This window comes from Mus pahari, chromosome 20, assembly GCF_900095145.1.
Source record: "Mus pahari chromosome 20, PAHARI_EIJ_v1.1, whole genome shotgun sequence".
NCBI lineage: Eukaryota > Metazoa > Chordata > Mammalia > Rodentia > Muridae > Mus > Mus pahari.
The window spans coordinates 36,421,094-36,436,339 of NC_034609.1; positions in this window are offsets into that span (position 1 = coordinate 36,421,094).

Genomic DNA, 15,246 nt, shown 5'->3' on the forward strand with positions numbered 1-15,246 from the left:
AGAGAGAGAGAGAGAGAGAGAGAGAGAGAGAGAGAGAGAGAGAGAGATGTTTTCTGGGCATGGAAATATGGCTCTGAAGATAAACGCATGCACTATTCTTGCAATGGCTCCTAGCATCCACATCTGGCAGTTCACAACACCTGTAATTCCAGTGCCAGGAGAATCCATCCATGCACTGTATTAGCCTCTGAGGGTACCTGTGCTCGTGTATACATACCCACACAGAGACATACACATGATTAAAAATAAAGAACAACCTTTACAAAATGTCTATGATTACTGTTATATAAGTACTGTTCTGGGTCCCCTAGTTCCTTTCTTTATGGCCTCATTCTCTGTACTCTGAATGGAAATTGTATCAATTATAATCAAATTTCACACTTTGATTTTTTTCATAGCAAAACAATAGAGGATTTCTAATAAAACTATACTAACAGATAATCATAATTCGGAGATCTGTGTCTTGAGAACGCACTAATATGTGGTGCTCATTTTTTAATACTGGAAGTTATTGGTAATGTGGTGACATGAATATCATTACCAAACGTTATGGGTCTGTCATTCCTCGGGGGATTTTAAGAGAGCATTCTCTTTAAGAATTACCAAACATGTTGAAGCCAAAGTTCCCTCCATCTCCGTAATCATATCAGTCTGTCAACCTAAGTGCCTCACCCTAAGGGTATAAGCACCTTTGCTACATAAACTGGGTCCTTTTATATATTTTCGGTATGTTTTATTGGATTTTTATAACCCCCCACATCTGATAACTTAGCTTTCTACCAGTTCTGGCTTAGTGTCAGAAACACTTGGGCTGTTCTCAAGGGCTATCACTGGGGGGTGGGGGGAGGTGCTGATTCAATTCTCCCTAGTGCTTGCAGTTCTTCCAGAGGACCTAGTTGAGTTTCCAGCACCCATTATTACTCTCAACCACTTGTAACTCTAGCTGCAGGGCATCTAACGCCCTCTTCTGGCCTCTGAGGGTACTTTCATTCATGAGTCCAGACATAAATATATACAGAATTCAAAATAAAGATGGAACTAATACACAAAACTGCTTGGGTAGCAAGGACAAGAGACTAGATAGCCAAGAGACCTAGGATAAAACCAAATACTACTATTCTAACACGGAAATAAACAAACATATTGTAGCAATAAAATGACGCCTAACGACATTCTGCTGTACTCATAGATCAGTGCCTTGCTCAGCCATCATCAGAGAAGTTCTTTCTGCGGTTGATGAGAACAGCTACAGACACCCACAGCCAGACAGCATGCAGAGAGTGAGACCTTGGAACACTCAACCCTAACTGGGATCAAATCCCTCCTCACAGGACTCCGGGAACCCACAGAAAGGGAAATAGAAAGAGCGTAAGAGCCAGAGGAGATAGAGGACACCAAGAGAACAAGGTGTTTAACTCAACATGATCAAGGCTCGTATGAGCTCACAGAGACTGAAACAGAATGCACAGCATCTGCACAGGTCTGGACCAGGCCCTCTGCCCTTATATTATGACTTCCAGTTTAGTGTTTTGATGGGATTCATGAGTGGGCAAATGAATGGATCTCTGAGTCTTGTGCCATGTCTTGGGCTCTTTTCCTTCTGTTTGCTTGTCTCATCCAACTCTGATGCCATAGGTTTTCTTATATATCATTATATTATTATATTACATTTAACTTTATTATCCCTCGGAAGCCTGACAGGAAGGGAGTGGATCTTGGTATGAGGGGAGGTGTGGAGGTCCTGGCAGGAGCAGGGGGAGGGGAAGCCATAATCAGACTATATTGTAAGAATCTATTTTTATTTGAAAAGCAAAAGCAAAACCTAAGACATTTTTAAAAAGGAGTCCTAAGGTCAGCATGTTCTTTTACATCCAGATCCTGGTGGGCTAAGGTGAGCCCACTGCTGTGTTACAGTCCAGTCCAATTTTAGCCATTCACTGAGTACCTCTTTGGTTGAATCACATTTAGTTTTCTATAACATCAGTTACATCCATGAATGCGTGATAGCATTTTAAGTCCACATCTCATGTACCATTCTCTCGTGTGCACAGATCAGCTTTAATGGTGACGTGTTATTAGGTTATTGCTGAGCATCCACATGACAAGAATGTAAAGGTGTCACATGATAAGATGTGTTTTGCATTCAAGTTGCTTTTACTTATCATGTATTAAGAGAATAATTAGCAGCTTGGGGAATAATCACAAACATAGATACCCTTAGGTTCTAACACAACCACTTCGAGCCTTAATTTCTCTGGTGTGAAAAATCTGAATTAACATGTGGCCATTAGGGATTGTCCAAATATTATTATTCGGCATTTTTTTGATGAGTTACAATATTAATTAAATGCTACAACTAAAGGACACTGTATGCAAATTAGGCAAACTAAGAGAATTTTATATTTTTTAACTTAATCTAGATCATGTACAAGAAGTAAATGTATTGGTTTGCATGTAGGTCAATGGAGCCACAGTTTCCATCAGGTAAAACTATATGTCACTGAAGCCTGTATGCGCCAGCTATTACTAGTTTGACATTTATGTCAGGACACTAAATTCTTTTGGCATTGCAAAGTCAAAAATACTACAATCCCTCTGATCTAGGTTATGGATAATGGCAAGAATCCCCACTCTTGTATGTACATAAAGAAGAATCTTCTCACAGAACTGCACTTGTTTCTAAAAAATGCTTGCATACATATGAACTATAGAAATGGTGCTGACCATTAAATGTTATTTTGGAAGATACATTGTTATTTCTAATCTATAGATAGGGCTTAGGTTTGGAAAAATATACTAAATATACTCATTTTTTTAATGGCAGGAAATGGTAAATTAATAAGATTTAGGATCTCAATTTTTAAAGATATCTTTTATTCTCATTTGTGTGTGTGTGTGTGTGTGTGTGTGTGTGTGTGTGTGTGTGTGTACATTAGTGCATGGGACCAAGGAAGCCAGAAGAGGGTTTGAGATCCACTGGAGCTGAAGTTACAGGTCATTGTGAGCTACCCAACATGTGTTGCAGACAGAACTCGAGTCTTCTGAAAGAGGAGCCTGTGCTCTTAGCTGCTGAGCCATCTTTCTGGCCACATGATCTCATTAAACACAAGCTGGAATGAAACGGTGCAGTCTTTAGACTGCGGGGGGGGGGGGGGAGAACAAACTTGATTTCAAAGTACTGTGATGTGGGAAGTTGGCTCAGGGCTTCATGTCACCACAGAGGAAGGACACTTGCTTAAATGCTGATTCCTAGAAAGCGTTGCACACCAGATGGATATGATTTCTTAAATATTTCAAAAATAGCTTTGGCCTGAACATAGCACAAAGCATAAAGACAGTCTCTACGAATCTGCATGAATAAGTGGATTGCATCATGGAGCCCAGGCTGTGAATACGAAGAGGGCTGTAAGTCATTTAGCCTGGCTGTTGAAATCAAGGACTGGGAGTCCAGAGAGATGAACTCACTAACTGAGGTCAGAGTGACCCTTCTTGCCAGACACAGTATGATGCTAATATCTCAGGATTTCTTTCTACAATGTCATTATTTGCAGTGCAAATTATAAATTCTGTAGACACAGGGACTTGGTTAAAAAAAAGTATTAGGATAAGAGAAACAATGCTGGAATTTTTATTCTAAAAAAAAAAAAAATTATTACTGGCAATGTGACTGTCCAGAAATGAGGATGGGATGCCAATTAGTATAGTCTACTTCTTCTTTAGGAAGCAGTTGCGATACTAAAGATCATATTTGATAACATGAGAGGCATTTTTGATTTTCAAGACTAGGGAGGGGTTAAGGGAATCCAGCGGACAAAGGCTAAGGGTGCTGTTGAATATCCTGTAGTGGATCGGCTGGCCCTGTTCCCACAGCACTTCCGCTCACGCGACCCTTCCCCAGTAATCGTCTGGTCCAGTTGTCAGTAGCACACCCATGTTCAACACACTTCCGTATTCCAGTGCAATGCCATCTGTGTCTGAGTGAGTACAGTTGCAGTGTCTGGAGTTCAAGATCCCCTCAACCATTAATATTCTCTGTGGGTCTATGAGTACCAATCCTTATAACGTATCTTCCGGTGAAAAGGGGAGGATACAAATGGTACAGCTCTGGTGCACAGGCCTCACAGCTTAATAAAGGATTCATCTTTGAGTTCTGAGCTAATTAAATGCCTGTGTTCCCAACACTGAAGAGGCTGAAACTGGAGGGTTACTGTGAGTTCCAAACCTGCCTGAACTGCAGTGGAAAAAACCCTGTCTCAAAAGAAAAAAGAAGAGATTTATGATAGCAACATAAGTGATAAGGGGCTTACACAGAGGGAGAGCTTCCTGCTGGGGGCTTCCATTCTATCTGTGGAGGCAGACATGGAAGTCTTCATTGTTAATGACAGTTAGTCTACAGGTAAGAGGGACACTGCCCCAGGGTTGGCGGACCTGTATGTAACCTCTAGGCTTATGCAAAGCTGCAAGGAGAAAGTAACACTTTGGGTACAATTTTAAGAAAAATAAATAAATAAAAGGAAGAAATCTAGTCTTGTGGAACCCCTTTGTAGGCTTTAAGCTCCCTTTCAGCTCACCACCCACCAGAGGTAGTGGAAAAGAAAGGTTATTGGGATCTGGGAGAAGTGGGCCTGTATAGAAATTGTTCTTTGGAGCAAATCCAGTCTGTGTTGTCAGGAAATCAGCAGTTCAGCTCTCAGGATTCAGCAGGGGCAGCTTTGATCCATTCCCAAATACTTCATGAATATACCAGTGGTCCAGTTCAGTAGTGGAAAGATAGCAAACACAATTCAGCATGGTGGCATGACCCAGCAGATATAGCCAGGACTCAACCGAATTGGCCCAAGTCAACGAGAGCAACCAGGACCACCAGGGATGCCAGGAGAGGCTCTGGGCTGTGCCTCTCTTTACAAAGCTGTGAGACCAGTGGAGTGTTGTAAATCTAGCTATGTAAGCAAGCCTCTGTCACTGTCCACAGAGTCCTCTTTATACTCCCTCCAAACATCACGTGTCCTCCAATGAGCCTTGCCTCACCATGAGTTCTATATGACCTGACATCACTTTGCCAATCCGCCCAAGTCCAAGGCAGTGTGGCAAGAAGCTGCCAGAACACCACCAGACAATTATTATTATTATTATTGTTATTATTTTTTGTGCATTTCTCTCTCTGGAGCCATGACAAGAGGAGATCCGCAACACAAGGTAAGGCAAACCAATGCATGAGTGTCATTAAGAATCCTTCACCATGAGTCCTTTCATGTGCTTGCTTTAGCAAATCATCCTTTCACCTGTGCCTGCTTCAGTGAACTGTCCTTTGACATAACTGACTTTCCAAAGAAACCAGGAGTTTTCACTTCATCCCTTGCACAAGACAGCTAATCTAGATCAGAGAGAGAGTTGACGGAAGAGGAACACAAACAAGTTTTTTGCCAAGACTTCAGACCTAACACTGACATACTTTTTTGGTCTTCTTTTCATGGTTTTAAGAATTATTTTTATTGTTTGACAATTTTATATGTGTTTAAAACCCATGCTCAAATTCCTTCCATCCAACTTTCCTGTTCTTTCTCCATCACCGTTCCTTCCCAGAGTCCTCTGTTTTGTTTCTCAACCCACTCTGTCCCCTTGATGCTGCCCGAATGTGCAGAAGTGTAGAACCAGCCACTGAAGCATGTGTAGCATCTCGGGGACCACATCCTTAAAGAAAACTGACTCCCAGCCTACCAGATTCACTTACTCTGCATCCTCAGAATGCTCAAAAATAAAAGCAGCTTTCAATGTGGCATTTCAAGGAATTTGGACTTTCAGGAAGACATTTAAATGTTCCAATGAGGCTGGGCAGCACTAAAAATAATTAAGAGAGATTATAACTCCAAGCAGGAAGTGTTTTTTTTTTCATTTATTTGTTTGTTTGTTTTGACAGTCTTATTTTTTTTTTCTGCTTTGCAAAACTTTTCTCAGAAGAGCAACGGCACACCCCTGAACCTTATAGGTTTTCACAGAATATGTATGACACCTTTCCCAGGGGTAAACGCTAAATGAACCAGAAATTGAGATGCTAATGTTTTCGTGGTTTCATCCTGTGGCTGTGATAAAAGACAGACCAAAAGCAGCCATGAGAGGAGAAGGTTTACTTCTTTTTTTTTTTCTCAGCCCATCACTGAGAAAGGTCAGAAGCCTTGAAGGAGTGCCGTCTGCCGGCTAGCTCAGTGGTTTGCTTTCACACGTGCTCTGCTAGCTTTCTATAGAGCCCAGGCCCACCTGACTCCACTGAGGGCCTCTTCAGGTGATTCCAGGCTGTGTCAAGTTGACTGCTAATGCTAGCTAGGACACGTGGGAATGGTCACTTTACAAAGAGTACAGCCGTCTTGTGGCGTTTAATGCAGCCGCTAAGTGGCAAAATGTTTCAGCCTGTGCTGTTTGGTCTAATGCACAATTTGCCAGCAACATGACTAAACCAAACAGAGTTAGCAGTGTGCATGTAGAGGTCAAGGAGGCGAAGAGAAAAAGGCACAGAGTCCAGATTCCCAACAGCCTGCTTCGAATCTGAGTTCAGCTTCTTGCTTGCCCTTTGGCCGGGTAAGGATGTGCAGAAGTTGGATTTAATTGTTGTCGTGTCGAGTCCCAGGTTGTTAACTCCAAAATGGAACACTGTTGGAGAAATGAGGCTGGCCAGGAACCTAGAAAACACAGAGCTGAATGATAAATGTGTTGAATAGATGCTGCCATTAGATGTTGTTTTCTCTTACAGTGATATTTTACATGGCTCTGATACCAAACAATCGTAAGGTCCAGATAGCTCTTGTATGCTGCTATTCTAAATAGTTTAACTATTTAGTTGGTGTTTTGGTGTAGATATACGTGTGTGTGTGTGTGTGTGTGTGTGTGTATGCATATAGAGGCCAGAGGACAACACGAAGTTGTCTGAACCTAGAGCTCACCAGTACAGCTATACTGTCAGGCTTGCACACTCCAGGGATCCTCCTGTCTCTGCCTCCCGGCACTGAAACTCACCTAACTTTTTATGTAGGTGGTGGGGATTGAACTCAGGAAATCATCCAGAAAGCCCTTTGTGTACAGAAACCTGGCTCCAACCCTTTATGTGCTCATACATTCAGCGTTCTTTGATGATATTCAAAGGCAGTGCCACGAAAAGGAAGATTTCTTTTGGATTGTAGAAAAGTTGAGCATGACTTAGAACTGTTTGCTGCTGTTGTTGTTGTTGTTGTTGTTGTCTTGATAGTTTGAAGTTATTTGAAGACTGGGTGGATGTAGGTATTATTTGCTATAATATTAACAAGGTCCGGACATTGTGCTCTTTCTGTCTTTGCCTCTCTCTCTCTCTCTCTCTCTCTCTCTCTCTCTCTCTCTCTCTCTCTCTAAAAATAAAAAAATTTGATAGTGCAAAGCACCAAGCCTGAGGCTAGCATGTAGTAGGACATAATTCTACCACTGAGCTACATTCCTGTCCCTTGTTTATTCTGTTTCTTTTAAAACAGGGTCACTTGATAGACCCCAAGCCTGTTTCACCTTGACGTCTTTCCGCCCTGTCCTACCTCTTAAGCCCAGTGTTGTGAGCCCCCTTCTGGAGTGTCTGAAGACAGCTACAGTGTACTTACATAAATAAATAAATAAATAAATAAATCTTAAAAAATAACAAAACAGGGTCACTTGATAGACCCCAAGCCTGTTTCACCTTGATGTCTTTCCGCCCTGTCCTACCTCTTAAGCCCAGCTTTGTGAGCATGCCCCACCAAGCCCATATTTTCTTTGCCATCTAAAGGGAACACCCAGCTCATAGAGTTCTATTGTCAGTGATAAGTAGGCATGCTAAGAAATGATGATTGAAATAGTTGCATTTTTAGTTTTAAGAGAGTTGTGCTCTGTGAGAGAAGTTTAGTGAACTTCTACAGATTTCCCAGAGGGCCTAAAGAAGCTCGTCAGAATGTCACTGGTACTGATAATGATCATAAAATAATGGCAAAGACATTGTCTTTGTCTTTAGGGAGCTGTATCAGAAAATATGGAATGCTTGGATATTTTCTAGATTGCACATTTGCTTCATATTTGTATATGAGAGATTTTTTTTTCATTCCCTACCTTGGTTACTATGTTTTGCCTACCAAATTGAATGATTACAGTTCCCTGTTTACACTGAAAGGTGATTTGACCTGCTATTTAAAATGTAAAACAAACTGTCCAAGCATCTTTCACAGACTGAACAAGGGGGAGAGCAATTGAAAGTGGGCAGAGCAAGCAATTAATTCCACGGCTCATCAAATCACTAAATCCCCCTGGTCTACTGCTATAATTTTATGATTTAGAAACAAAATCCACAATATATTCAAAAAAGTTTCCTTTTCTAAAGTAAGCACATAAGACCCCATCTGGTCTTTTAGCATAATTAATATATTGACAATTAAATCAATTGCTAGACTTATATGGTAGTCTCACAGGTGACTTAATAATTTAAAAAAATCACTTTACTGAATGTAGTGGTGAATGCCTGCACTCTCAGAGCTTTGGAGGGTGAGACAAGAGAATTGTGAATCCTTGGCCTCCCTGGGCTATGTAATAAGTTCAAGGCCAATGTAGGCTACATAGTGAGACACTGTCTCAATAAACAAACAAACAAATAAAACAACAGAAACATATTATAAGCTTTCTCTATCTTAAGCAGTGTGCAACCTGCTATGAATACATAAGGGGACAAGGCAAGGTATCTTTCCTTATAGCCTACTCGTGTATGTGAAGTTACAGCCTACTTGCGTATGTGAAGTTACAGCCTACTCGCGTATGTGGAGTTACTCCCAGTCGAGTGCTATCCTCTTGCCCTGAAGTTGATACACAAGCTACAGGCAGGCTTCAAGAATGAGAGGGCTAGTCACACTGAATACTGATAATAGTTAAGATTTGACAGAACTGTCTTTGGAGAGATGAATGGACCTGCTTTTCCATCTTCTCATGACCCACTCTTTCCATTCCTTGGTTGAAAATGAGCAGTTTTTCTATGGCTTATTATCCAAGATATATTTTTTTTTTAAAGAAAGAAGAAGCTTATTTTTTTAATTGATTCAAAAGAATGAAAGCTAAATGAGAACAATAATCAAATTATAGACTAAATCATTTAGCATTCAACAAGTTATATATGCATATATGCACAGGGAAGTTAAAAGTGGGGTCCTTTGGCTATTGGATGGCTGATAACATTTGCCCTTTTCCTAAGAAAAACTAGTTTTCTACTGGATTGATGAGTACCAATGACCAAACTATTTAGCTTCTGCCCATGGGGACTGTTACCATTGCAGGTCTCCTAGGATTCCTGGGAGAATCAACTGAACCAATGTATGACATGCTTAGAAGCTAGGCTTACAGGTACCAAGTGTATCACTGTGTGAGGTATCAGTGTTGTGTTGCCCTGCACAACCAAAAGAATCTGTAGCATGAAGGGACTGCAACTGTCTCCTGGGGCTTCCTCCTGTCATTCTACACTTCACTTGAAGGGCACTGGGAGAAGACGGAATTATGTATGGGCTTTCTTCACTAAATCCCAGACACTGCTTCTGTATTTTCAGAGCTTAACCAAGATGACTTGTGTTCAGGGAGGATGTCACTGGGAGTTAGGATGTGGGCTAGAATATCTTATGGAAGATGAGTATATGGGAAGTCTCCGTTATCTAGACAGAAAAAAAAAAACAAAGAGCTATCTTTGAGTGACAAGAGAGAAGTAGTATCCAGTCTGGACCTGAAGACAGGCTCCAGTATAACCCACATCCCTGAGACTTGACCAACAAGAAAGCTTCCCAGAATCCTTCGATGAGGGTACTCAGTATTACTTAGAAGCCACACAAGCCATAGAGGGAAGCTGGTCTCTGCGTAAAAACCTGAGTCCAAAGCCCCACACAGCAGGGATGTTGCTGTCTTTCACAGCTCTTGGAGTCCTCTGTGCTCCAAGGCAGGAGACATCCTCCATAGGCAGATTCATCCAGTGACATCATAGACCCCTGTAGAACAAGGAGGTCGCAGCATTGAAACTCTTTCCCTTACACACATGCAGCTGGAAATATCGGTGGTCACCCTGATGCCACAACAACCATCCTCATCAACAGCTGGCATGATTAGCTTTGTTAGAAAGATCCCCTGTAGGGAGCCTAAGACTTTTCCAGAACACGGACCTAAGAGAGGCAGCTATGGGGACTGTGAATGACTTCACACAGGTCATTAAGATTTTTCAGTCTTCACACAACAGCCTACTTGGGAATAAGAAGAAAACCAAAAAGGCATAGACTAGAGAGAGGCGGCCAAGAAATGGGCCTTAAACTTTACATGCACTTTCTCCGAGTGGACCCCAGCTTAATAGAGCTTTGTGTTAGGAAACCATGGACTCAAATTGGTTTGTTTTTTTTTTTTAATGGGGCTGTGGGTCTGCCATGTCCTTACCATGGGTTGTTATTGGCAAGAATCTTCTCAGAACCTTTGGAACAACTGCATTGTTCTTGCTTTAGTAGGATTAAACTTGATCAGGAAACTAGAAAGGGATCGCCTGTGGGGAGGGAGAAGAAAAAATATCTGAAGAAAGGAGGAAAGTATACCATTGGTAATATGAATCAGGGAAGGGGAATAATGAATGGAGCTTTAACTGGGTCAAGGGATAGAATGGGATGGAAGAAGGGAGATGGGGAAGAGATAACTAACCCTAAAATTATCTAGAAAGGCCAAGTGGAAACCTATTATTTTATAAGATTCATATATATGAACATTTATATTCCTATTAAAGAGTTTACTGGAGTTACATAGGGGAAGATTCTCCTCCAAGAAGCCATAGGTTGTAAGCTTAAAAGCCCAGTGCCAGGTATGGGGTACCCCCCCCCCAGATTGTTGGTCCTAGAGAACTCCAAAGGACCTGAGATTTTGCTATTGTCCTTGGTGGCCAGGGCTTGTTGGAAACACCCTATTCGCAACAGCACCACATACTTAGGTCCTAGGACATGGAAAAAAGCAAGCTGGTGCTGACCAGGAAGCTCCCTCTCTGTTGTCCAACTTGGATAGAACTGGAAGAGGCTATGTAGGTATCTTGGTGAGGGGGCTCACCAGCAGTCTTACCCAGATATGAATCTTGTGGTGTTACAGGCATGACCAGATTGAAAAGGTGTGGCTTGGCAATAGTGACACGAATATTATGCAATACCAACTTCTTCCTGATTGCTCCATTTCATAGGAGGAAACATGCATGGTGCTCTAAATCTAGATAAGAAGATGGTTGAGCACTCATCAGCTCCAGGAGTGAACATACTGCTATTATCTTGCTGGATGTATATAGTATCAAAGTGCCATGTACATTGTATCTCTCTACCTATAAGTTAGTGAAGTCCTCAAAACTCAGCAGTTTCTCTGTGCAGTGGATAGCAGTTAATACAGAAATTCACAGCTGGTTAGAAATGCAGAGAATGGATATCTGGGGACTGCACAGCCGTATGCAAGGCATGTGCATTATACCCTTTCCCTCAGGATTTAGCAACCAATGCTAGAAGGTCAGAGAGGACTAGGGTGCTATCGTGTATCCCCAACATGTTAGAACCACTATTCTCATGAGCTCCCATAAGCCTGATTGCCTGTACAAGACTTGCACAAGATCAAGCCAACCAGCATCTCAGCTTGGAAGGGAACAGGCCCAGGAAGTCCCATCTCTAGCTCAGGAGCTGTGAACAATAGATGACTTCTGGAGAAAGGAAAATTGAAAATATTTCCCATTGATTATGCTCCATTGGATGGCCCCAAAGTCATGAGTATGTGAGGAGCACACATTGGAGAAACCCTGTAAAAAAAAAAAAAAAAAAAAAAAAAAAAAAGACAGAATTGGGATGGGTGGTGAACTCGACGGAGTTAGAAGAGAGTATGGAGAAGGGTTAAAATATCTTATGGAGAAGGATTAAAATATCTTATGTGTGTGTGTGAAATTCTCAAAACAAATATTGCATTAATTTGCTAACACCTGAAACTTTTATTTTCTCTTCCACAGCAGATGTTTGGCAGTTCTGTAGTCTTACTGTTTACATGCAGAGCTTATAATGGTTACTTTGAAGCATCTAGAGATGGTTTTCTATACATGGACCCAATACCCGAAGTTCCACACAAAGGCAAATGACCCTCCAACAGAGATTCAAGTTGGAATCATTTTGTTTCCTACAATATGACCACTGCTTGGAGAACAATGATTGTGAATCGGGGGTCATTTATTTTTATGTTATCCCCGAATTACTCATCATTGATTTTGTACATTATACTTCCCTCTCATAACTTCCCCTGAGGGAATAAGTGGAACACCATAGGATCTTAGAACTTCCAGAGAACTTTAGAAAGATTCTGATTTAATTGTGTGCATGTGTGTTTATATGTAAGCATTCATATGCATGTATATACCTAGTCCTTGGAAGACGGAAGACAAGCTCAAGTGTCTTCCCATAGGTGGTGTCCACCTTTAGGTTTTTGATACTGTATCTCACTGACCTGGAACCGGTTGTGAAGTTAAAACTGACTGATCAGCCACCCCTAGAGTTCTCTCTGTACCTGTCTCCCTAGCATTGGGATTTTCTAATACGTGCAACAAATCTGCTTTTTTTTCTTCTTTAACATGGGGCTGGGAATTGAATTCAGCTCTTTCTGTTTGGGCAAACAGTTTATAGACTGAGCTCTCTCTCTAGCCCTATCTTACGGTTTACTGTTGTATCTAGACTGTGATTCGGATGGTTAATAACTGCTGTTTTTTTTTTTCTTTTACTATTTGCTGTCACCATTTACTATTGTGGGGTACACCCTTCTGATTCCAGTCCAGAACATAAATTGGGGTGCAAGTTTGGAGGAAGCCTAAAAATATATCTAGCATACTTCTAGCTTCAACATGAGGCATGGCCTTCTGCAAATAGATACCCATTCCAGAAGGTAAACACCTACAGAGGTTGACCCCACATCTGTTCCCAATGAAACAGGGTTGTTTGTCTTTGCTGTGCATTTGAATTTGTTGTGGTTGACCTTGGTTGGAAATTTGGCACACCTGGGAAGAAGGAACCTTAATTAAAGAATTGCCTCCATCAAGATTGGACTGTAGACATGTCCATCGGGGTGTTTTCTTGACAGTTAATTGACAAAGGAAGGCCCAGCACACTTAGGGTAATACCATCTGTACTGCTTGTTTTTGTGTGTCAACTTGACACAGGTGAGAGGCATCACAGAGAAAGGAGCCTCAGTTGAGTAAACGCCTCCATGAGATCCAGCAGTAGGGCATTTTCTCAATTAGTGATCAAGGGGAAAGGATCCAGCCCATGGTGGGTGGTGCCATCCCTGAGCTGATAGTCCTGAACCCTGTAAGAAATAGCAAGCTGAGCAAGCTACATGAAGCAAGTCAGTAAGCAGCACCCCTCCATGGCCTCTGCATCAGCTCCTGCCTCCAGGTTCCAGCCCTGCTTGAGTTCTTGTCCTGACTTCCTCCAACGATGGACTGTGATCTGGAAGTGTAAGCTGAATTAATCCTTTCTTCCCCAGCTGTGTTTTGGTTATAGGTTTTTTTCATCATCACAGCAATAGAAACCCTAAGTCACCATCCCTCCTGAGCAGACAAAAAATATATCTGGATATAAATGGGGAGCAAGCCAGTAAGGAGTGCTTTTCCTTCATCTCTGCTTTAGCTCCTGCCTTGAGCTCCTGCCTTGGTTTCCCATCATGACACGCTGTAACTTATAAGCCCAACAAATGGTTTCCTCCCCAACTTACTTAGAGTCACGGTGTTTATCACAGCAACAGGAAGCAAACTGATCAGGATTCCTAAGTAAATGGTCATGAGTTACCAAATAGAGCATTTATCCACATTTTAGAGCCCGCTGAACTGGGAGGAAAGAATTCAGTTTCCTTCCGAAGAGGGAAATTGACTTGATTGATAGATTTCCAGACAGCCAACTTGTCTGCAGAAAGGGAAGTGCTTCCAGTTGAGAATTCCCGGGTTTTATTGGACTTGTGTAGAAGGAAATGCTGGTGATGCAGGAGGTTAATGTCTGCCACAGTCTGGGTATTCTTCGATGACTTCCTTCACAGCATGTTCATTTGAAGAATAAAGAGGTCTTTATGGTTACTGGGGGTTTAATGAGGATCACAATGGCCCACAGACACTTACGGCAGCATTTAAATAACCCATAACCTCTGTGTTTATCATGAGGGGGAACCTGCCAATTTTTAGGAATTACAAACATTTCTATAGAACGTTGCCAATTCCACAGCCTTTCCCAATGATTCCCTTCTCGCTATATTGCAAGGTATAAATGGCAGGATGTGTGTTACTACGGAAACGACCTCCTGTCTATCTGTTACTCAAACACATGAAAGATAAGGCGAGAGATTATACTTTCCCAGCAGATAGCTTGGTGAAGGTTCCACCCCCCCACCCCTTTGTAACCATTTGAACCAAGTGAAATTTTGAGGTGGTGTTGGAAGGGAGATGATGAGCTAATTCAAAACACCAGTGTTTTCTAGAAACGTAAAGAATGCTGTGGAAACAAAAGGTCAGAGATGTGACTGAAGCTGCTGTCCTTATGGACAGCTTCTTAAACCTCTCCTATGCTGTCTTATAATGTGAGCTTGCATGCACATCAGAGTCAGCTGCAGGACCTGATTGGCTGCTCTACCATGAGTTACCCTTCCAGCCTGGAGGTCTGAGAATTCCTGTTACTCCTAAATCCCAGAGGATGCTAAGACTCTTGGTCTAAATACAAACCTTGAGAACTACTCTTCCCAGTTTGTTGAAAGCATTTTACTGTTAAAAAAAAAAAATACACATATAGTCAGTTACATGGCACATCCAGAAAGGGCCAACATGCTTGAGGTCATGAGTTTGATCCTTGGGACTTTCTAATGGAAAGCAGAACTGACTCCTTGTAGTTGTCATCTAATCTGCTCCCTGTAGTTGTCATCTAACCTCTACACATGCTCACACACACATGCACACAAACACACAATGAGTAAAAAAATAAATAAATGTAAAAAGTATATATACTGTACTCTTTACCACTTTAACCACTTCCAGCTCCAGGTTAGTGGTGTTAGCTGTCTTTTTCATTGTGCCACTTTCACTCCTATGTGTCTGGAGAACTTACCACTCCAAATTAAAAACACTGTACATGCTAATCAATAACTGGCTAGTCTCTGCTTCCTTGGCAACCACCTCTCATCTCTCCATCCATTACTACTATTTTGACATACTGTAAA